We start from the raw sequence: 23393 nt of genomic DNA on the forward strand, positions 1-23393 counted from the left end.
GGATAGCGCGGGTGGCTGCTGATCGAAAGGTCACGGGTTCAGATCCAGGTGAAGCCTTCGAAACCTGCCAAAAAATCCTTGAAGTGCAGGATGGTCCATGGAAAGGGAACGACATACCCCTTCCTTGAATCTGTTGATATTAATTTCCTGTATCTTATTTCGAGGTGAACTCTACCCTCAACTATCCAAACAAACCTTCGGGTTGAATCATGGAGAGAGTGAGTGACACGGTCTGCAACTCTATCCACTAAGACAATCTCTCGGATAGTTCGCAGTTGGTTCTCGGAAAGACGCCATAGTTTCGAAATGGGCTATCCACAAAGGACTGTAAGGACTTTATGTTATGGAAACACGTCCGAAAGCGGACGATGTGGAGAAGTGTCTCGAAAACTGACTTTACATTTCTCAGAATCGGTAAAGTTACGTGCCAGTTGATGAAACTGCTTTTTTACAGCGAAAGTGGTTCAGCAGAAGCTGGTAAGAAGTCATAAGTAATTTGCATTACGGGCACGACATTATAATTGAAGTTTTCTACCGATTAAGGTAGGTTTTCATGGAGGATCACGAAGTATTCCGGCAGTCTCCCCCCCCTCATGGACTTCCCTTTTCAATTAAAAAAGCCTACTCCCTTTCATTCTATCTAAAAATCCAATTCTGTTCCCTCCTCTCTCTCGTTTACCCAACAGTCTACCCCCTAACACTGTTTTCAACATGTCCTCCCCGCAAAGTGCTCCCACCATCCATGCTTTCTGTCCCCTCCGTATCTCATCTAGAAGCTGCCTCTCCTCACCCACCATGTCCAGCACTTCTTCTTTCCTCCTCATCTCCGTCCACTTCACCTTCTCCATTCTTCGCCACACCCACATCTCGAACGACTCCAGTCTTCTTTTGTCCTCCTTCATAATTGTCCATGTTTCCGCACCGTAACTCTATACTCCAGATCAAAACTCCCACTCTTCACCACTCTTTTCTTTAAAATTTTACAAAACGATCCTATTGGAAAGGTATTATTATTATTATAGTATTCTAAGGATTAAGGTAGGTTTTCATGGAGTATCTCCTTTTCCTTCCAGCACTGCCTTCTTTAATTCACTGTAAGGCCTACTCTCCTTCAATCTATCTAAAAATCCTATTCTTTTCCTTCCCCTTCCTCGTTTCCCCAACATTCTACCCTCTAACACCATTTTCAACATTCCCTCCCCGCTAAGCACTAACTCCATCCATACCTTCTGTCTCCTGCGTATCTCATCTAAAAGCTGCCTCTCCTCGCCAACCATTTCCAGCACTTCGTCGTTCCTTGGAAAGGTATGCGTCCTAAAAATTATGGTTTAAAAAGAGATTATGGCTTTCTTGTCTTTCTCCCATAGGTCTTGGTGCTGTTAAATGCATGCCAAGTTTAGTAGTAGCGGACGGGTATTAATGCATTCTTTTAACTCCAATATCCTTGGTGAGAGTTTACCAAAGGGACGTGTACCTCCCTGGCCACCTGCTTGGTCACCCCGCCTCCTGGGTAAAAACTTTCGGGTGACCTCGTGACTCCCGTTCCACGACAGCACGGTCGAATCGATCGCACTCCGAGAGACGAAAAGTTAAAAAAAAACTTATTTTGCGATGAATATTGCAGAGAGAGAAAAATAGAGAGACTGCTTTATCTCGCCGATGTTTCTCCGGTCCTTTTGCAAAGGGAAAATACGGATTCTCATTTTTTCCAACTGGACCGTGCGAGAGCATCATCACTTCTGGGACTTCACGGTTGGGCTCGCGTGATGTCCTTGAAAATCCAGCGCACACAGCAATGTCATGACTTATACTTATTTCGGAGAGAGGACGTATTTTCCGAGTTTGAATATAATTAATGAGAATGGGCTCGCTAACCAATTTTATCTTATTTTCGCTTGTAGGGAAAAAAGAGATTTTTCCGTTTTTAGATCGGTCGATAATTTCAAGACATATTCGTGATGAAAAATCTACAGCCTTAACTCTTTCGCAGATAATTTGATGACGCCACGAACTCATGCGGAGCGGGAAACCGCCACTCATTGTCAGCGACTCCTGGTCCACATGCCTGGTCCTCGCGTGGTTCGCAGTTGTTTATACCCCTGTGAGCCATTCTTTCCCTATATAATGATTAGTTAGAACTCTGTTTGTTTGTTTATACCCCCCTGTGAGCCATTTTTCCCCTAAATATTGATTAGTTAGAACTCTAGTGACGTCACTAACTCAGGAGGCAGAGGTGGAAACTTTCCTATTTCCTGATTTCTAACTTACGAGAAAATCACTGGAGATTATTTTATTTTCTTCATAATCTGTTTTTTTCCTTCCCACTACCGAATTCTTTTAATGATTTCCAATTTCGTGAGTGTAAATGACCCCATTCTCTTCAAGTAGTTGATTGTTAAGCCCAAGTTTTTAATTACACTCGGTCTTTAAAGTCTTTGATCGTTTCTTCCGTTCGAGGGTAATTCCAACTTTTACGGCTACTTCCTCAAAATCACGAAGAAAAACTATTTCGAAACAAGTGCGGACTCTAATCAGTCAAATAACCCTTTCAAAATATCAATGTCGCCGATTAAGCCTTCATCACCGCCGGTAACGGTACGTAATTGTTATTTCAACCTAATTGGTCCATAACCATTTGAAATGTTTCCTTTTGTAGTAGTTTTAGTCACTAGCGTAAAGAAGTTGCGTGTCGTCCTTATTTTACCAAACACTTCCAGTGCTATCACCATATAAAATTCCCTTTTGGATTGAGAGAAGTCAAAAGCTTACCATAAGATACGGACTAAGAAAGTAAACTGCTTTCATGCTATCCTACTGACTGCCTAATACTCGATTAAACATCGATTCTGAAATATCTGAGAGGATAATGTAATCCATGAACAACATTTTCGAAATCACACTTTCCAACGAAACCAATAGGGAAATGGATATAATTTATCGATATATAATTTCATCGCTATTACTAAACTTGTATGAGATATTTTGACTGCAATTAACCGAATTATAAATTTATGAAATGAATGGCGGAGATAAAGATGGCCGTTAAATTGTGGAAATCCATTGTAAGATATGAAGTAATGACATTTTGCACTTTTCCGCATCAATCTTCATTTAAAAGGAGTCCTGATGATGTTGCAGTGCAGTGAAACATGTTGATTCCGTTTAAAGAAGGAGTTACGTGGAAAAAAAGTTAAGTATCATTACATCAAATCCTAAATTTATAACAATCTGAAGGCCTGAAAAACCACAAAAATATTGGTCTTCCTTACCTCTATTCATGCAACAACTGTATAACGCTAAGTAATCCTTGAAATACCATCGCCGATCCATGTACCTCGAGGATCGTTCAACGAAACGATGAAAACGGGACTATTTCATTTATTCAGCGGTTGTTTAAACGAGGGAAAGGTCGGACGATAATTAAAATCCATCGGGACCGACTAATCCCTGCTCCTCTCGGGGTCGGGATTTCAAAAGCGAAAATTCGCCGGGAGAACACACCGCGTGCGGCGTTAATTTACATTGGCCGCGCATAATGCCTCCGAGAGAAATGGAGGGATGAGGCAGAGGGAATAACAGAGAGAGGACTGTCACCCCCTCAGAGCTAAGTACTGCTTTTCTCCCCTTCACGCGAGAAATTATTGCCGGAACTGAAACAGTTAATGGAGGCGATTCTACGGACTTCGAAGTACGCATGCTACATTTTTTAAATTTTCTTTGCACACTTAGGGTAGAGTGTTGTACCACGGAACGCTTTTTCAATTTTTTTATACAAAGAAAAATATAATAACTGAAAATTCAGTCTAATGGTAAAAATTCAATCCTTCAGTGTTACTTAACATAAGTTTTAAGTTTTAGTCCATTACCTTTACTATTAATGGATCTAATTAAAACGTCTAAAAGTGTTTTAAATTGTTCCTAAATACATCAGGTTCATGTACTTAGGAAAACTACCTATTGCACCAAGGAAAACAAGTTAGATGGGAGGGAACAGTCATTAAAAAGTGATAAATGGAAATAAATATGATTTGTTTATTAAATTTGAAAATACATTAACGAGTATCATATAAAAAAACAGATTAGCTTAGGTATAAAAGCAATTTTTAGATATAACTTCTTTCAAGTAAAAATAAACTTAGGTTAAGCCCTCCTAAATTAAGAGCAGTCTTTAAAGTCCAATTATATAATGAATTTCAAACAAAAAAGCAAATAATAGAATATTAGAACAAAAATTACGGCTGACTACAAAAATCACAAACACAGTAACATGCTCCTAGGTACATCATGGCTTCTGTGTTCCTCGGTACAAGTGGTAGCCAATTTTAATGTCGGCTGAATTTACTGTTTAATATTACGTCTAAAATACCAAATAAGTAGCTAATACTAATCACCATTATATGACGATTTCACCTATGCTACGATAGCCACAGTTGGAGTGATCAATTTTTGGTAAAAGACTTCGATATACAACCAAAAAAGTTTACTTTTCAGCGTCAAAAACTTCAAACTAGCGTCTTCTTTGTAAGCATAATCCAAATGAACTGAAATTGACCTATGTTACACTCAGGTGCTTCTTTCACGTAATAGCTTACTTTAAAGCCCCTAGGTGGCAGCACTTGCCGATAGTTTCAAGTGTTCCCAGGTACACTATACCCTGGGTACACCGACCTCCCCAACTTAATTTCCATTTTTTGGCACTATATTTTCTTTACATGTCTTATGTATCTATTACGTATTTTTTTGCACTCACGCAGTTCCGCTGAAGTGTATAACATCGGAGAATATGTATGCAGCACAGGCAAAATTAAAATTTATAATTTGGGATTATATGTTAATAAGTGAGTCGGCTACCCTAAAGCGAGGCGAGAGTCTCAAAATGTGTATAATTCCAAGTATTTGTTAAATTTTTATTTCATGGCTGATTTTATTAAAAGGAATTAAAATTATTATTATTTCGTTCTCATTTCGCTCACTCATTCTTTACTAAATAAATTGAGATAACTGCATCGAATGGACCTTGAATAATTTTAATGATAGAAATACTCTGTAGGAGAAAATACAAAAGACGGATGAGGCTATTTATTCATTAGTTTTGTGTATTTATTTTAGAGTGGCTTTGAAACCTATTACATCCCCCTTTCACGTGGACACTTAGGACGAGAGAAGACTGGAGGCATTCGAGATGTGGGTGTGGAGGAAAATGGAGAAGGTGAAGTGGACGGAGAGGAGGAGGAAAGAAGAAGTGGTAGACATGGTGGGTGAGGAGAGGCAACTTTTAGATGAGGTACGGAGAAGACAGAAGGTATGGATGGAGCGAGTAATTTGCGAGAAAGGTATGTTGAAAACAGTGCTAGAGGGTAGAATGTTGGTCAAACGAGAGAGAAAGAGAGGAGGGAAAAGAATAGGATTTTTAGATAGGATGAGAGGGGTAGGCCTTATTCTGAATTGAAGAGAGAAGCGCTTGAAGAAAGTGTACTCCATGGAAATCTACCTTAATAGGCAGAATACTATAATAATAATATCCCCCTTTATCCTCTTCTTTCATGAAATTTAAAATATATTTGAATTTATCCCGCATTGCATAATTTATCATTCCCCATTTATATTAATAAAAATATTATTATACATGAAAGTATGAAATACATAAAATATTATATGCATATTTCATGCAAAAATATATATTTGACGTACTTCTCATTCAGTACAAACAATCATGTTTCACTCCGTCGAACTGCAACTTCCTATCATATCGATCGAAAACCAATGCTGCCTTGGAAGGGGAGTTAATCACTCAAAATCTCTTCCATACGCTACTGATATCTACCTCCTCCACTACGTCCATAAAATTCAAGGTGCTCAAAGTACGTATGATACGTCCTTGCTTCCGAGCTTCTATCGACCGAAAAACTCAACATATCACATGAAAGAGAACCAGCCACGTTAACTTCCGAGCACGATCAAGATCCATGGAGGCATTTATTCTTATTTGAATACCGTCGCATTTCTACGGAAACCTATGCAGACTCCTTTTCGATTTGAAAATTCACCCCTCCAGTAAGGCTTCAGAGAGAGAATTTTCTCTCTTTTCGCTTCGGCGCAAATGATCAGAGTGGAATGGAGAGATAAACTCGGAGAAAGATAGATGGAATATATGGCAAGTGTGACAGGGAGAAGGAATTCGGGGAAAAACTTCTTCGAGTCAAACCGATCGTGAGGGCGGAGGAATTCCTCTGTGGAACTGCAGAAAATGCGCCGCCAAATAGGTCAGTGGGGGTGTGCGGCCTTCAAAGGGATAGGGGTGGGTGAGGAGAGGGGATCGCAGGGAATGGCCTGAATCGGGAGAGACACAGGACGAGTACCCCGTACTCCCCCCCGCCCCCTTCCGTTCCCAATGTCCTTGTGGTTCCCCATCCCATCACTCTGGCGCTGACCCAAAATCAACGCCGCTAAACACACAACACAGGCAGGCACTCCGCCGCATTCTCAACGCGTGGAAAACCCTGATGATGACCATCGGATGGCCAATTTTTATGATCTCTTTTAGGTAGGTCATAGTTTTGATAAATTAATAATTAGCTATCATTTTTTTTCAGCAAAATTTCGGTTTTTATCACAACAATCATCTGGGCTTCAGATTTTTTCTCGCGTATTAATGACATAGTAGGATTTACTTAAAACCATGATGAATTTTTGGAAATCAAAAACAAGTAAATCAGCGATTTTAGCAATAGGAGAGAAAGAAAATCTGAAGCTCTAATGACGACTAAAGAGAAGACCGAAAACGAAGAGCCTATTTTCATAACAAAATATTTTGTTTCTCACCGCTTTTGTTTCTTTCTTATGGTTTGTTCAGGGATGTTGGTTAAATTTCGAGCTAGTTTGTTATGACATTAGTTTTAAATATATTGTTGTGGTCCGACTAGTGAGTACTGGTCTTAAACCAAATACACTATCCGCTTTCCAAATGGTCAGTCGCTCTTAACGCCATGTCATTCCTTTGAGTCGAATTCGCTTGTAACCATCTTTCTGCTGTGCCTTCCAAAAAAACGAAGGAATCGCACTTTAGCCTTTTTCGCTGCGCCGTGCTCTTCGACGAGTAAGCCAAACTTAAAACATGTATTTTGCTGGTATCAATTAAATGGACTTTACGTAAGAGATAGGTGTGTATTTCTTTACTGTGACTACCTCTGAGGTATGACGTTCCCAATAATCTGAGTTATGCTACGTTAAACCCCTTTCAAAGTCGTTTCGTACACGACAATATTAACCAGTGGTTTTGTGTCTTTAGCCGTGATAATAGAAAAAAATTACCGGAGCAAAATTCGATCGCAAAATGAACCCTATTCCTGGCGAAAAATCCCTTAAGAGACAACAAATATATATTTAAGTGGCTGCGAGGCAGATTATAATTCTTAATTTAAATGCTTTTTGGATCAAGTAACATATGAGTGGAAGTGGAACGAATTGCACGAATGATTGGTCCCGCGAATTCTTTTACAACTTTATTTTCATGGTATGACATATTTCGATACATTGGTGCAGGTACCTGAGGGTGACACATCAATAAATCATATCAATAAATCAAATAATGGAAGAAAACCATGTTGATTTTTCATTTGTGATCCAGCATTTCATTTCGCTTGCCGATAGTCATTAGATTCAAGATAAAAAGTTATTTACTTTAAATCTTCTTTCTTCAAACCGACTCGATCTTCATCTACAAAGCTGTGCCATCGTCTTGAAGACCACTATTATACTAGCAAAAATAAGCACATATATGTGTTTGAAACTCACTGCAATTTTTGTTTAAGTGCCCGGAACTATTTCATCAGCTTTTTTATCCAGAATATTAAAAAATTTCACGAATCTGCAAGTGATCAATTATATCCACTCGATTATAAAAGTCGCTCAATTATTCATGGTCATGGCCGCTTGATTCTCACCCCGATTTTTATGACTGCTTGATTATAGTGGTCACACAAATGGTGGCTGTTGTTGATATTTGGTGGCCAACAGTTTTAGATGATCGACGATGGTCCTTGATTGCCAAATGATGCTCGAATTCAATGAATTTCCTTTGGCAACACTTCGCACACAGTTCTTTTTTCCTTTCTAATCAAGTCGCCTAGTTGTGACGAAAAAATCAATCTTAGTCAAACATAGCTTTCATTCGAAATAGAAACCAATCCTATTCTTTCAGGGTTCTCTTAACTCTCTGATGTTCCGTGCAGAGCAATAACGCGTCACTGGAATGGCATGAAAAGGTAAAAAAGGAGCATGTGAATTTCGCCTTTTTAATTTTATCCCCGAAAACAGCATTTTTACGGCCTAAAGGGCGAATTTAAGGAATTACAAAGTAAGCCGATCACAATCACCCATGCCCTGGATAGGGATATCAATCCCGGCGGGACTCGAACCCGCGACCTTAGGTTCGGGCAGACGAGGATTTAACCCCAACGTTTCCAAGACATATCGCAGAAAACTTTAGTTATGTGCGATTGGTAGTGAGGACTACAGCGAACCCTTCTGCAATTGGAAACCATCGCAAATTTAATGACCATTGCCAACTTGACTTGAAACTATGATGATTTCAGGCTTTCTCGGTTTCTTCATTGTCTTTCGAATGTATTCCACTGATAGCGACTCGCGGCGTTGAACACACAATCAGTGGTCGAGATAGTGAGAGAAAAGGATCCTCTAATCGGAGATAATTCCAGAGAGACGGGTTTCATGAAAGGCTTTAATGAACACAGTCATCGAAAAATCTTACAAGCACACATCTATAGTGGAATATAGAGGCTTCAGTCACGCAATATACTATTACGAATTCGCATCAAGAAAATAAATTCGAGAACACAATCAAAAATTGAATGTCTTCATCTGATATACACTTATGAATACAAAACTAAAATCGAATTGAATATAAAATGAAATTTATTATTCCGGGTCATGTGCGTCCCTTAGGAATATACATGATTATAAGTATAATACAGAATAATAATATCATGTAGAGTCTAAATATTACAAACAATATGAAGATTTACACTAAACACCGTCGTCACAGAATGTCAATTAATATATGAAAAAATTGAACAAAAAAATACACGTCACTTCCCAAGAGGTGACATAGAAAGACAGATGTCCAATAGTGTTGTATGTGAAGTTCTTCCATATGGCGTATTGGACGTTTCTTTGTTCTAGCGTTATGTTGCACATTTTGGTGTAAATATGTGGGAAGTTCTGTCGTTATTAACTTGTACATAAATGCTGCCTTATAAAATAAGCGCCTGTTTTGTATTGTTAACCATCTTAGTTTTTCGAAACATGGTGCTACATGTTCATAATATAGGATGTCAAAAATATACCTTATACAGGAGTTCTGAATCCTCTGCAGTTTTAGATTTAGTTCATTTGTAAATTCAGAGTATACCACACAGCAATAATCTATGCGAGGGAAAACAAGTGTGGCAACTAGCACAGAAATTACTTAAATATCAGCTTGGAGCATAACACTACAGATCAACAGACATTAATTAACCAATTTTCAACCGAAGTCCGTTAGTTTGGAAAATCGCAGTTAAAAAGGATGAAATAAATTTTTTTAAATTATACCCTTTCTAAAAGGTGTTTCCTCCCTTCCAATACCATGGAATTTGATGGATCTAGAACTCTCTACAAGTTAATTGCTAAAACAGCAGGCATAACTTCGTCAAACTATCCGCAAAGGAAACTTTTTTAGAAGAAACTTTTGGTCGTATAATGAGGTGAAAACGATATATTTCCGCTGCGGCTTAGAGGAGAGGTGTCTACACGATATCGAAAAGTAGTTTTACTTTAACATATCCTGTAAAATGAAAAAAACCTTGACTATACCAACCACTCGTGTATTTTTAAAAACAGATTTGTAGAAGTTAGAAGACCAATCGTAATTAGGTATCTGATTCAACTCTTACTTTCTTTTTCCTATTTAATCTATTGGCAGGCTAACAGTCACACAATTTGTAGATCTTAAACTAAAGCAAAATAGTTAAAATTTACGTAATCAGCATAAAAAAGACAGAGATGGAGTATTTCGAGTTTGTGCCAGCTGTTTCCTCTTGTTGATTTTCCTATAAAAATGATAGATTACTCATATTTTTCGATCATTCCAAATCCCGTTAAGCGTTTTAAGTAGTCGTCCAGATGGTGGTGAAGATTTTATGCGATCAATTTGCTTGTACTCACACCAGTTTTGCAGGTATTCTGGCAAGCTTTACCTATTCCTCTGAAAACCAACGCAGATTTTCTGTTACTTCATGAATGATATATTTATCTCTATTAAGGATTCGGAAATTTCATTTTTAACAGTAAAGTTTCAGCTACATGCGCTTCAAATGTCTTAACTGCCTTATTCTGTGACGCTATTGTTCGCATTTAATAATTATATGGACATTATTATTCTAGTCATATAACCACCCCCAGTAGCGACGGATTTCACTCCGCTCAATATTTTTATTCGAAACTGGTCTCATTCATGCATATATGATCTAAACTGGTAAGCTGAACGGCCAGTTTTTAATTGCTAGTAATTATTCCGGGTGATACCATTCGTGAGGAACCTGAATCGGCCTTGATAAAATTACACAAATGAAAATAGAATTTTCTAGATTTTTTATACCCTTGTACAATTCAATATCTATCAGATGGTCTTTCAGTCTACGTACCAGAGAGATTCAAAAACGTCAAGTTACGGCAAAATTTTCGTATCCTTTAGTCTCGTCCCGGTCTCGGATGGACCAGAATAACGCAAAATTCAGCACACGCATGTATCCGTATCCATCCAACCAGGAGCTTTCTTGCACGCGTCTCTGGGACCGGCCTTCCTCAAAGCAGGGCCGGGTTGGGGTAGATTAGACAAACCCCAGGTAGAGTAGAGGGAGAGAGCAAAAAAAAAAGATTCATTTCTTTAATTCTCCACGTCCTCAGGTTGGGGTACGAGGCGAAGAGTTTTGGAAACGGGCAGTGGAGAGAAGAGAGGGAGGAGGGAAAAGTTTTCCGTGCACACCCAGGGTTCTTTCTCCAGAATATGGTGGGTAGGTGGTTTGGGGCAGGGACTGTTGAGGTAGGAAGGGGAAGGATTGAAGGGTGCCGGAGTGTGGGGGGGGGGGGAGGGGCGAAGGCTGTACCCTGGTGCCCGGAGGAGGGGAATGTTTTCAGGGTATACCCAGGGTTTTTTTTCAGACTACAGAGGGTAGGTGGCTTTGGGCAGGGACGGTTGAGGTAGGAAGGATGGGGTTTTAAGGGGGTGTGAGGAGGAGAGGGGGCGAAGGCTGTACCCGGGTACCCGCTGGGGCGCCTCCCGCCCCGGGCGATGTCGTAACCTAGGCCCACCCCCTCTTCCTCCCGTATCTCGGAGAGGGGAGGGCGGTGGTAGATAGCGGGGGGGGGGGGTGTAGGGAGAGGAGAGGGGGACGAGAAACAGGAGGGGGGGCAGGGCGTGTATGGGGTGGGGGAAGGGAAGTTTGGCTGGGAGGGCTTACATATCGTGTGGGATCAATAATGGTAGGGAGGGTGGAGGCCGTGGGGAAGGGGTCGAGGTGTGGGTGGAGGGGGTGAGGGGGAAGGGTTAGGGTGGGAAAAGAGTCGAGGGTGAGGGTGGGTTGTGTGCGGGATAAGAGGGGCGAAACAGGTGGGGCCAGAAGGAGGACTGGGCAAGGGTTGGGTAAGATTGGTAGGTAGATTGGTTGAATGTTATAGAAGTAAATTATATGGAATTTTGGGAATGAGTAAGGACTATGAGGATTGAAGTTAGAGAAAAGAGAAGGGGTATTGAAAAAGATTGAAATGAGGCCAAATTATAGGAATTTTAACTTGATTGGCGAAGCCGCAACCAAAAAGTCCAACCAAAACAAAAATCAACCAGAGGGAGGTTTACGCCGAGGGGGAATGCAGTTCAGGGGGGGGGGGGGGCTACACCTTAGACTGTATCACTAATTCATTGCGGGGAATTTAGCTCCATAAGCCCTCCGCCCTCCTCGCTCACTACTGAATTGTTGGCATGGCCATATTGGAGTCGTTACGCTATGGATGAGGGACTCTAGGGCAGGTGTGACAAGGGTAACTAGGGTAGGGGTTTCAAGGGTATAAACAGAGGCTGGGTATAAGGGGAATCAAGGGTTGGGGAGTAGCTGAGCTAAGGTTTGCTCTGTTGGTAGGGGTACACACTACACGGGTATCGGTTGGGGTATGAATGAGGATAAGTGGTATAGTGTCCAGGTTACGGGAAAGGGTGGGAAAGTAGGAATGAGATTTTGGAAGTAAGTAGCATCGGATGAGTTGAGGACTGGGATTTGATTGGTGCAATGGTGGAGACACGTGCACGTGGGCATGCCGGATTCTCGGTGTGAGGCGGGGTAACAAGGGAGTGAGGGGAACAGGTAAGCGGAGGGAGAATGGGGTAATTTTTATAGTCCGAGGGGTGGGAGGGTGAGATGCTCAAAGGTGCAGTGCGGTAATAGGAAAATGTTGTAGATGGTTAAGGAATTATGGTATGGAGGGAGGAATCTCATGGTACGAGGGCTGAAGGAAGAGGTATTGCAAAAACTGAAGAGAGAGCTGTGAGAATCAGGGGCGCCGCTAGGAATTAAGGCTGGGGGGGTTACAGGCGCAAAACACTGGGGTGTCTGAGGGTGTGGAATACCCGCCAGGGTAAGCGGGAGGTACGGGGGCCCTCCCCAAGAAAAATTTTCAGATAAATGGTTCAAAATGGTGACTTTTACGGCCATCTGAGGGATATTTTATTAATATTTACACATTTCTGTAAGTAATATTAATCCAATTAAGTAAGTGAAATGGATTAAACTTAAAAATCTATCTGAGCTCTGGGAGGGGGGTTTATCCCCCAAAACCCCCCCTCGCTGCGCCACTGGTGAGAATAGTGAAAGCTGCTCGGGGGCTCCACCGGGTAATCTAATAAATGGATGCCGACGTTTCGGGATACGAATACATACATCAGTACTGATTTCTCACTCCATCATGAGGTCTGAATGCAATGCAATGGAAATCACATTAAACCCTGATGATAGAGTACGACTCGTACCTCGAAACGTCGGAAGACATTGAGGACATTACCCGGGGGAGCACCCGAGCAGCCTTCACTATCTCCACACGCCGGGAAAGCAGCAGGTCTTATTTCAGAGCTGAGAGAAGCTCAGCAACTCGGTAGGGGCACATTGGGGTGGTTAGGGTATGGAGGGTTATAGGAACCAGGGTAGGGGTTACAAGGTTAGTTGGAGGGAGGGCTGAGAGAGGTTTCGGTACCCTTTCAGGGGTACGTTGGAGTGGTTAGGGTATGGAGAGGGGATCGCGCGGAGAGGGAGTGAGGATATGTTTGCGTGGGAGGGAGAGGTCGAAGACGATGGGGGAGGAGAGGACGAAAAGGGATTTTTTATTCAAGGGAAGATGCCTGGAAGCTGTTTCTCACCTTCCATTTCTCTCCCATTCTAACATTTTTGCTTACTCAGCCTTGCCACCTCCCTCTCTCTCTCTCTCTCTCTCTCTCTCTCTCTCTCTCTCTCTCTCCATCTCTACAGGCACTGTGCGAGGACAATGACACTCCCGACTTCCCCTGCGCGCCCGGGTGTTGGACCTCACTTTGACGAAATGCTTGTTTGCAGAGGCGGCGAAGGACTCGCAGCGATAAGTCGCGCCTCTTGGGGAGAAAAACTCGAATCAAAACCGTTCCGAGGATCGTAAACAGTTCCAGATAAACTTCAGAATAACATAAATGTAGAAAAAATCATATTGAGAAACCTTAAAAGCCACTCTCTGACATGAATGTCCAGTCATGTACGAATAAACTGCGTTGACAGCAAAAGTAATAAAATTTGTCAGCCTATTTGACACGTTCCGTATTCAATACGGGTTGTGTTCGCAGCGAGATTTCATGTCTCTTGAAAATGAAATCACTGCAATCAATCAAGAGAAGCCCTTTGTTATTAATTTCTCAGTAGGGATAGAAATATATAATACAAAGTGGCAACAGGAATTAATCCCATAAATATTCCATTAACGTGTCCGCTTCGCTTGAAATTTGAGTTCTGGGGACGAATAAAGCTGGTTACTGTTACATCCGTACTGGTTCAAATTGCATGGAATTAATAAAACCTTAAATGATTGTGTATAAAAAATGAAGGTTTAGAAAATGAATACACCATAAAAAAAACTAATAGAAACATTGGCAAGAGCAATTAAAAAATATGTAATAGCACGAAAAAGTAGCGCAATGAAGAATTGATTTTCTCATGAAATATCCTATGATTCACCTGATCGGCTTGATGGGATCCGACCGCACCCCAAACGAATCCCCTTACGTCTTCTAATCATTTAAACAGGTTCGTCAGGGCAATTTCATTTCATGATCAAACATAAAATTTATCTCTTACATCAAAAATAAAACTTACAAACGCCACCAGGAGAGACTATATCCGCGAATATTACGCAGATTTGAGCCGAATAGCCTTAGGTCTGTAAGCCAGCAATACATGAACTAGCCCAAGATGCCGCAATCAGCGACCAATAGATCTATTACCTATAAGATCATACCATCAGCCTATGCGGTCACATTGACTAAAAAATTTGGGGAAACAGAGAGAAAAACATCATACTATTTGAATTATAAGAATTCATCGATTTGTCATGCATCACTCGTTTACTTTTTATCACATTGAAATGTTCAGGTTACACAGAGTGGACCTTTTTCCTACATTTTGCTTCATCTCCAAATATGAACGTATTACCTCATGATACGAACTGATTTCTTCTAATCTAGAAAACTTATGAACTGCAGAGCGTGTCAAGAGCGTTTTAAAGAGCTATAATTTATAAACAAACATAGTCACCTCTCCGTGGTTTGTAATAAGAATTGCCTCTGCCCTCTGATGTCCCTGCGTATGGCACAACAGCTTTGAACTCTGTCCAGATAATCTTGTCAGTTCTAGGTAGAAACTCAATTGATGGCTTATTAACCAAAAACCCTTCATCTCTTCCTCTGCACAGTTGTCCAGCGGCCAATTTTTTTCAACCCGTCCGGTAGCTGCTAAAAACAGTTTTAACCGTAATTAATTGTGTTTGGTTTCGACATCAGTTCAAGAACTTATGGAGCCAAGAACCGAAGGGCCAAACTGAATCATCCGTCATGGTGTCTTTCTCTCCGAATCGAAATCGTGATTCATTTAAAGAATTCGGTATATGTGACGTGTGACGACAATGAAAAATTCTTCCTCGATCATAAATTCTCTTATTATAAAAAAAATCAGGCAAAGGAACCCGCACACTTTTCATGAAATGGGGACGTCATTAGAGCTGTAGTTTATTCACTCCATCAAGAAGAACATTACACATAGAAAGGGAATCGCTAGCAAGAGTGTAAACAACCACGTATGCACATGCAGATGGGTATGCACATGATCGAGAAGCAGATGAGGCGCGTTGAAACTCACGGCATAATAGTGAAAACGTTTTTGGGCTATGTCGCCGCATGATTGTTCGGGTGGCCCCAACGTTTCCCGACCGATGCTGTTCGAGTTCTAAGGATGATATTCCATTATTCCAAAAAGATTCCCTTGAAAACGTGACCAGCATTGGTCAGGAAACGTTGGGGCAACCCGAACATTAACGCAGCGACATAGCCCAAAATGTTTTTAACCATCATTACGAGTACCCGCGAAAGTTTTAACTATGACTCAAGGCATAAGTTGGTGACGCCACCTAATTATCCGCAAAAGCCCGTCAATTAATCGTCTCGGATAGCTCGAGAATAAGGCAATTTAATCAATTCGGTCGGAAGTAATTTAACACAGCCAAGCAACGGAGAAATAAGGGTCTCCTAATTTTTGAAACTATCAATATCAACAATGAAGGAAAATGGGTGACCGAAGCCCATTCATGGCTGGCGGATAAGCAATGAGTCAAAGGCGAGGGCGTGGTTGCGGCCTCTTGACCGATAAAACCGCATTGACGACCCGTGGACGAGACCAGCAAGGGCCACCCTTGACCAGTCCAGCCGGGATTCTCCCACGCGCCGCCGCGGTCAGCCCCATTCATTATTCACCAGGGACGAAAAAAATAAAGTTGGGGATCGGATGTGTCGAACCGAGGGTGGGGAACAAAGAAGCGGTGCCTAGAGGAAAAAAAAAAACAAAATCGACGACGGAACAACTTGTCGCTCAACGTGTTGTCGTTCCGGTCGGCCGGAGGCCCCAAAGCAGGACCTCACAATGAGGACGAAGGTCGCAGTAAGATCAACAGTCGATTTATTGGGGCTAAAAAAATAGGAATGTAAAAAAATTACAAATTCAAGTTGGTAAAAACATGGGTATTTTTGTCGATGATAATAATAGAACATGCTCCTCTGAAAAGACTACTAATTATTTGTATTCGATTCGAACATCTAATACTACCTAACCGGTAAATAAGTCTAATATGAAAGGGGTGTATCATTCTTGATTTTTATTTCTGCTTAACAGCATTTGAACGTGTTTAAAAATGGAATAGTAAACAGTGATTTCTTCTTCAAATGTAATAACTACACAACTTTTCAATCACCTTCCTCTTGCATGGAAAAAAATGTACTGTATTACAGGGTATGGAAATTTTCACATGCCATACCGCCATAAACGGAACACCGTGGTCGTGAATTGACCACCTCCCCAGTAGAATGTATTGCATCACATCTCAAATCTTCCTTGGTCATCAATCACGAGGAGCTTTTTATCTCACGTTCACAGGATGAGAATTCATTATGCAGTTGCGAACGCTCATAGCGTCACAGCTGCATCATTCAATGCGTGCATTCACTTCGATGAGTACTACCGTCGCCAGACTCCAACATTATATCAAAAGGCAATTATGAAAGTAAAAATGGAAGGAGAATGTGAAGAAATATCAAAGGCAATCACTTAAAATTGAGCAAAATGTAGGAGCTATGAATACAATAATTCTGAGTGGATTCAAAAGTTCACTTCCAAATCGCACTACATAGAGATAAGGTAAAAAAGCAATGGAGTCTGTCAAGAGAAAAATCAGTTACAATCTATGTATTTATGATAAGATAGAAATCATCAACCCCATTATTATCGGAATTTTCTATTTGTATTAGTATTTATTTATTTACTTCTTTATTTACAATAAATTACTTAGTTCTACCCAAACTCTTGCATCTCCCAATGCCATATTCAGTAGATCTACTACAGAAAAAAAATATTGCAGTAGCAGATACAATAAAAGGTAATACGAAATCAAATGTAAAAAATCTTGTTGATGTATCATTGTCTACAGCAAATCCACTTCAAACCCTCTGTAGAAATATTGTTCCTAATTAAGGGAATGCAGAGTGACGTCCGTGGGTTTCATTAATGCCCTGTCGTCTATAATTTCATTGAAAATAGATGGTTTATACCAAAAGCAATCTGCCATTTATTTCAACCCATGGTGTAACCTTTTCAATTTTTACAGAACTACATCCAAATATAATGAGTAAGAATTCGCAGTGAAATCGGCATTGAAACAAGATTTTGCGATCAAATCTCAACTTTATAAAAGGACACATTTCTCCTGATTAGCCTGATTATCAGGGCTAAACAGTTTTACTTCCATACGGAAGGAGGTATTGAAGCTCTTTGTGTCATAACTGTTTCACCCGTAAGCTACGAAGTGTAGGTAGGAAATCATAAAAAATTAAGTCCGAAAATTAAGTCCGTGAAAAATGTATCTAAGCATCCTATAAATTCGTAATACCCCATGAAACGAATACAAGGCGAATTGATGAGAAACATTACATCTAATGGAAACTGAAGGCTTTCAAGACTAAAACCGTGCCAATACAGCAGAGGACTGCATCTACAAGCCGATATTTGTTCAAGAAGAAGTGCTTTGCAAAGCTCGCTCGTCGAATGAGTTCGACCCGGCGACCTAGTGCCCTTTTACGGCTTTACCCTCAGCAATGTCAAATGCACGTGCTCCCATTGATATTTTTCACTAATAGCTCACACACACTCTCCCAGGCTTATCCATATTCTAATCGGTTACGGTAAACATACGGTTAATCAATAAAATGTGCACATACTAATATTTCATTTTTTTGAATGAGAAACTGCGGTAAACAGGTTAAAAGCGGATACTAACATGAATCGGACCTTAACTGCGGGTATACACGAATGGGCACTTTACACGGATTTGGGAAATAATTTTCAAATCACTGATCGTAAAATGACTTGCATTCAGAGGAAAAAAAGATGCAGTTTACGAATGGAATTGAGATTTCCTTAAATTCGGATAAGCAGTACTTGAATTCCCAAAATAACTTTTATGGACTCAAAATAACCACCAAGATTACCGAAAGATGGCCTCGCTAAGTTAGCCCCACTAAGACAATTTAGCCGGCAGCTATAGCGAGTCACCAAGTGGGAAAAAAATAAAAAATGAAAAGAGAAGCTAATGAGAATTAGAATAGAGAGAGAGAGAACGTAGGGAACATGCGATTAAAAAAATGGCATGCTAATTAGGGCAAAACACACAACCCTCAAGACAAAAACTTGTACTTAAAAATGTAAACTGTATTGTAAATCTCCACGAATAAAAAACATTTTGGAAATGTTTCAATCTACTCACACGGAAAATTGCTTCGTAAGAATTCGTGGAAAAAACTGCTCCGTCACTCAGCAAAAATTCTCAAAATGAAATAAAGCTCCCAATTATTAAACGTGCTCATTAGTTCACACACATTTACATGGTAGGAATGAATTGAAATTTCAGAGAAGCCCGCTAAAGATAGTGTTTGAAACATTTTCTCGCTCGCACAGTCCTATTGGTGACATGAAAAATAGGAAAATAGTTATTTTCAAGCTTCAAAAGCATTAATGGCTCTTATGAAATGGAATGCCAAGCTTCAGCCTACAAAGGGTGGGAAACAAGACAAAAGCAGAGGATGGAGTAGCTGCTAAGCCTGTCATTAATTGATAGGGACAAGGACTTTGCGAAAACCGAACCCAAGGGACTGCAAGGGAAAAACCAGACAACGGTTTTTGCTAAGGAGTTTTTCCCGCCCGACCTCGTCGAAAAAACCCTCTCGTGGGATAAAATCGAGTTGTAAACATTGAAATCTGTTTCAGGAAATAAAAAGATAAACGTAGTTCCGGTTGCTGGTAAGGAAGAACCACGAAACAAAAATATGGAGTCCTGTCTGGTTACAAAATCAAGCCATTTTGCTCTGTATGCCGGATATGACAGGAGACAGGCATCAAGGACGCTTCGAAAATCTACTGCCAAAAGGACGTTTCGAATGGTTCGGAAGAAAGTGCCTGAATTGCATCTCAAATGCTTCCATGACCTCAACTCGTATTACTCAAACAGTCAGAGACTATGCTTTAGGTTCCGTAAATAGCATGGAATCTCGATTTCAACAACTTGTCATATTTAAATAACCCACCAGCAATTTAAAATGTCAACAATTTAATTTTTTCAGAAACTTTGAATATAAAAACTTTTAAAGTTTTAAAAGAAGATCGACAAGTTCTTTTCGCAAAAAACAACGAATCATAAATTTTACAAAAGACGGTAAACTTTCTTTCTTTTAAAATTAAGGCAGCACTTTTCACGCACGGAATTTTTCCGTACCCGAATGAATTCCCTTCAGTGAACGGCCAAACACTTATCAATAGATACTACTCGAGTACTTAAGAGAAATATATAAGTACTGCATTATCTGTCTTGCTCCAGGATTACCTGTTTGGGACTCGATTGCCAATCTTGGTACTCGATTAACCATCTGTACCAGATCACCTAACAGGGTTTTCGCTACTATATACTCGAATACCTGTGCATTCTGTACTATATTTGGCACACATTAATCCAGGATTACCTGTTTGTCCCTATAATATCAATTTGGGTACCTGATTAACTGCGCAAGCCATCGAATACCTTCATGTGACCTCCACTGCCAATCTGAGTACTCGAGTAGCATCTTGGGACTCGGATACTTTCCTTTCTCGAATAAATTAGAACCTACCCACCAATCTTCTCTATTAGTGGCCAGGGGCACAGCTAGGAATTAAGGCTAGGGGGGGTTACAGGCGAAACTAATGCTGGGGTGCTTGGGGTATTGCATACCCGCCAGGGTAAGCGGGAGGTGCGGAGTCCTTCCGCCGGAAAAAATTAAGATAATGGTTCAAAATGGTGATTTTACGGCCTTCTAAGGAATATTTTATTAATTCTAGCACTATTCCGTAAGTAATATTAATCCAATTAAGTAAAATAGATTTAAGTTAAAAATTTATGTAAGCCTTGGGGGGAGTTTTATCCCCCAAATACCCCTCCCCTCGCTGCGCCACTATTCGAGGCTAGTAGCAACGCGATGCGAACGGCAATGTATTGAAGAACCAGCTCCGATTGAGGAAGGTTGTACAAAACTGAGGACTGCCGATTGAGTTTCGGCTGGGGCCTTCCTCCGGGACACGAGACAGAGCGAGGGTAACCGGAGAAATGGGGTTAGGCGGGGCCAAGGACACGTGCGGACCTCTCTCTCCTCGCCCTCCCCCCCGCCAACGCCGCTGCCTCTCTCCCCGCCAAGCCGGCTGCGGCGTCGGAGGCGTCAGGCGGGGTTGAAAAGCACACAGGGGCCCTGCGGGGCGGTTTGATCATTAAATGCCGAGGGGGAGACGGAAGGAAGCTTGGAGAAATTGCCGGGGACGGATCAGGCAAAAAGGGTGCTAAGGGGATCGGGATGTGTGGGAGGAAACGGAGGAGCGAAGGAGACGATTGTGTGAGGAGGCACGTGCACGAGATCTTTCGCTCACGTTTAAGAGGCACACTCGGAAAAAAATACTTCCTCAAGATAGAAACGACGAAAAAACAAATCAATTTGGAAAAATCACGATCCGATTTTCTGCCGGCAAACACGTTGCGTTTCTTTTTCTTTTAAAATAATAAGGGTGACCTGGTTTTTCCACACATTTTTATTACAAAACGACCTAAAAACCTAATCACGGATACACTATTATTGTATATTCACATCGACAAAATATTTATTAGATGGATCTAGATTTTCGACAATGTACCTGTGCATTCTCAAAGGTACAGTGATATAGTGTATAGTGTCGTCATACTAATAAACATTTTGTGGAAGATACAATAATAACGTATTTGTGATTATGTTTCCTGGTATGCCTCGTTCAGATTACAATTTTTCCAGCGATCGTACGAACTATCGTGCATTCACACTACGACGGTGAAACCTGTGCTGGCCTTCAGTACTGAAATCTAAAGTGAACGAGAAACTGACGGTTGGCAAAACTATTGCGGTATTTAGGGTTAAGATATGACTGTGTTCAACGTGTATTTAATGTATACCTCTTCTTCCGCCCATATTCCTCCTTGCTGGGACAACTAAATGAAAAAAATGGAGCGCTGGGAGCTTCACAAACTTTTCGTCTTTCTCCTGTCGCTTCATCTTCCGGTTTCGCAGCGCCAAACCATCGTAAAGTGGCAACTTTAGAAACTATGTGTACTATTTTCAGGACTTGCGTTCACATCACTAGTTCCGCCAACTATCGTTTGGACGATCGCTGGAACAATCGTAGTCTGAACGACGAATCACACAGTCCCACCAAATATTGCCATTCACCGTTGAGTTGAAAATGACCTTGATTTCACCGACGATAGCCATATTCAGGCGATGACGAAGATCGAATGAGCGACGAAAGGCGGTAAGACGATGATGATGACAATCCTCGTTGAAACCTAGGTCGTTTTGTGATAAATATATATGAAAAAATAATTAATTCTAATAATTTTAAAATGATAAGTACTACCACGAAGTCATGCTTCAAGAAAAGGGATTGCATATCTGTTGACATTTGACGCACAGTCGTATAAAATCCATAAAACACATACAAGGTGAGATAAGGTAAACTTTCTTTTATACACCATGTAGGCAATAGTGCTTGGGTGAAGCACACAGGAACTTTGTGTGCTGCAAAATCCTTACATTTGCAGACGCATGATTGCAAAAAGAAATTTCTGCAGAAAGTTTTTACTTTTAATGCTATGTGAGATTGAAAACCCAGCGCTCTCCATTACATTTAAGCCAACGCCAATAATGACCCAAGCCCGTTACTTGGATACATTCTTGATTTCTTTTATGTTATCGTACATTGACGATTGTCGTGAGGGAGTTCGGAAAGCATATAAAGCGACTTACTCGATATTAAAGAAGAGTATTAAGTGAACATCATATATCTGAACCTATGTCAGACACAATGGACCGTCGGGTAATTTTTCGCCTTAAACAATTCAGGAAGGTAAGGAAGAGTCCGTTCACGATTTGACTAAAAAATGGATTATACTGCAACTGTAGTGCTACGTGGTGATTCAAAGTACGTAAACAGTTTTTCCTGTGCCAAGGTTCAATGTTCTTCGAATACTTATTGATTATAGGTAGGCATAGAACACTATTTTGGCACGGATCAAATAGATTAAAAATATGAATTCGAAATACGTCTATAAAGCATTCATCGCTGAAGAAACGTTTTTATCTAACTAAGTAATACAGTATCAGCTACGCAATGCATTAAACTCATTTACCTCCCATTCGCTGTACGGTTTTTTACTGGACATTAGCATAGCAAGGCCACGGACAGTAAAAGTACGTCGAAATACATATTAATCATCGATTCAATTAGCAAGTCTAAACCTGGCCCCTAGGCTATAAAATGATAATGGACCTTAATTAACCGATTCTAGATACCAAATACGCTACCTTGGAAATGCATATGCATCAGTTATAGATGAGATTAAAATAGATTAAAACGCATGTAACTGCGACAAAGGATACGATAAACTCAGCGGAAGAAATATTACCGGATTTGATCGGAATAGTCTTGAAATCTAAACAAAAAAAATATTTCCAATGAATAACTATCAATAAAACGCATGGATATTAACAGAAATCAGGTATCTCAAATAAATCTCTATGGTCCGCACGACTAAATCTAACTACGCCCGAGATTTTTTTCAAAAAGGCAAGGACGCAAGTACGGCATGTATTTTCCTCTACCGAAGAGTATGAAACTTTAATGAAAAGCTAGCCGAGGTAAACACCAAAGCACAATACAAAATATAGGATGATTTAAAAAGATTTTTTCATCGTCAGCTTTCTTCCGCGTTAAAAATGAAAAATATAATAATAGTTAAAAGCTCCCAACTACTTCTCCAGCCAGACGGCGGCTTCACACATGTGTTATTCAAATTAGATCCCAAAGATGAGCTAGGAAGTCTCAAAGCCCTTTTATCCCACGGTGCCCGCCCACCCAATCAGGAAATTCGCAAGATAAGGGTTGAGAAATGGGATTGCACTGTCT

The 23393-nt window shown here is 40.6% G+C and overlaps 1 protein-coding gene across 3 annotated transcripts in view; it reads right to left on the reverse strand.

Moving 5' to 3' along the window:
• Window positions 1-23393, reverse strand: part of LOC124155910 (small G protein signaling modulator 1-like) — a 269608-nt gene that overhangs the window by 75247 nt on the left and 170968 nt on the right. The gene's annotated exons all lie outside the window — the stretch shown is intronic.

This window comes from Ischnura elegans, chromosome 3 (assembly GCF_921293095.1).
Source record: "Ischnura elegans chromosome 3, ioIscEleg1.1, whole genome shotgun sequence".
In the NCBI taxonomy this organism is placed as follows: Eukaryota; Metazoa; Arthropoda; class Insecta; order Odonata; family Coenagrionidae; genus Ischnura; species Ischnura elegans.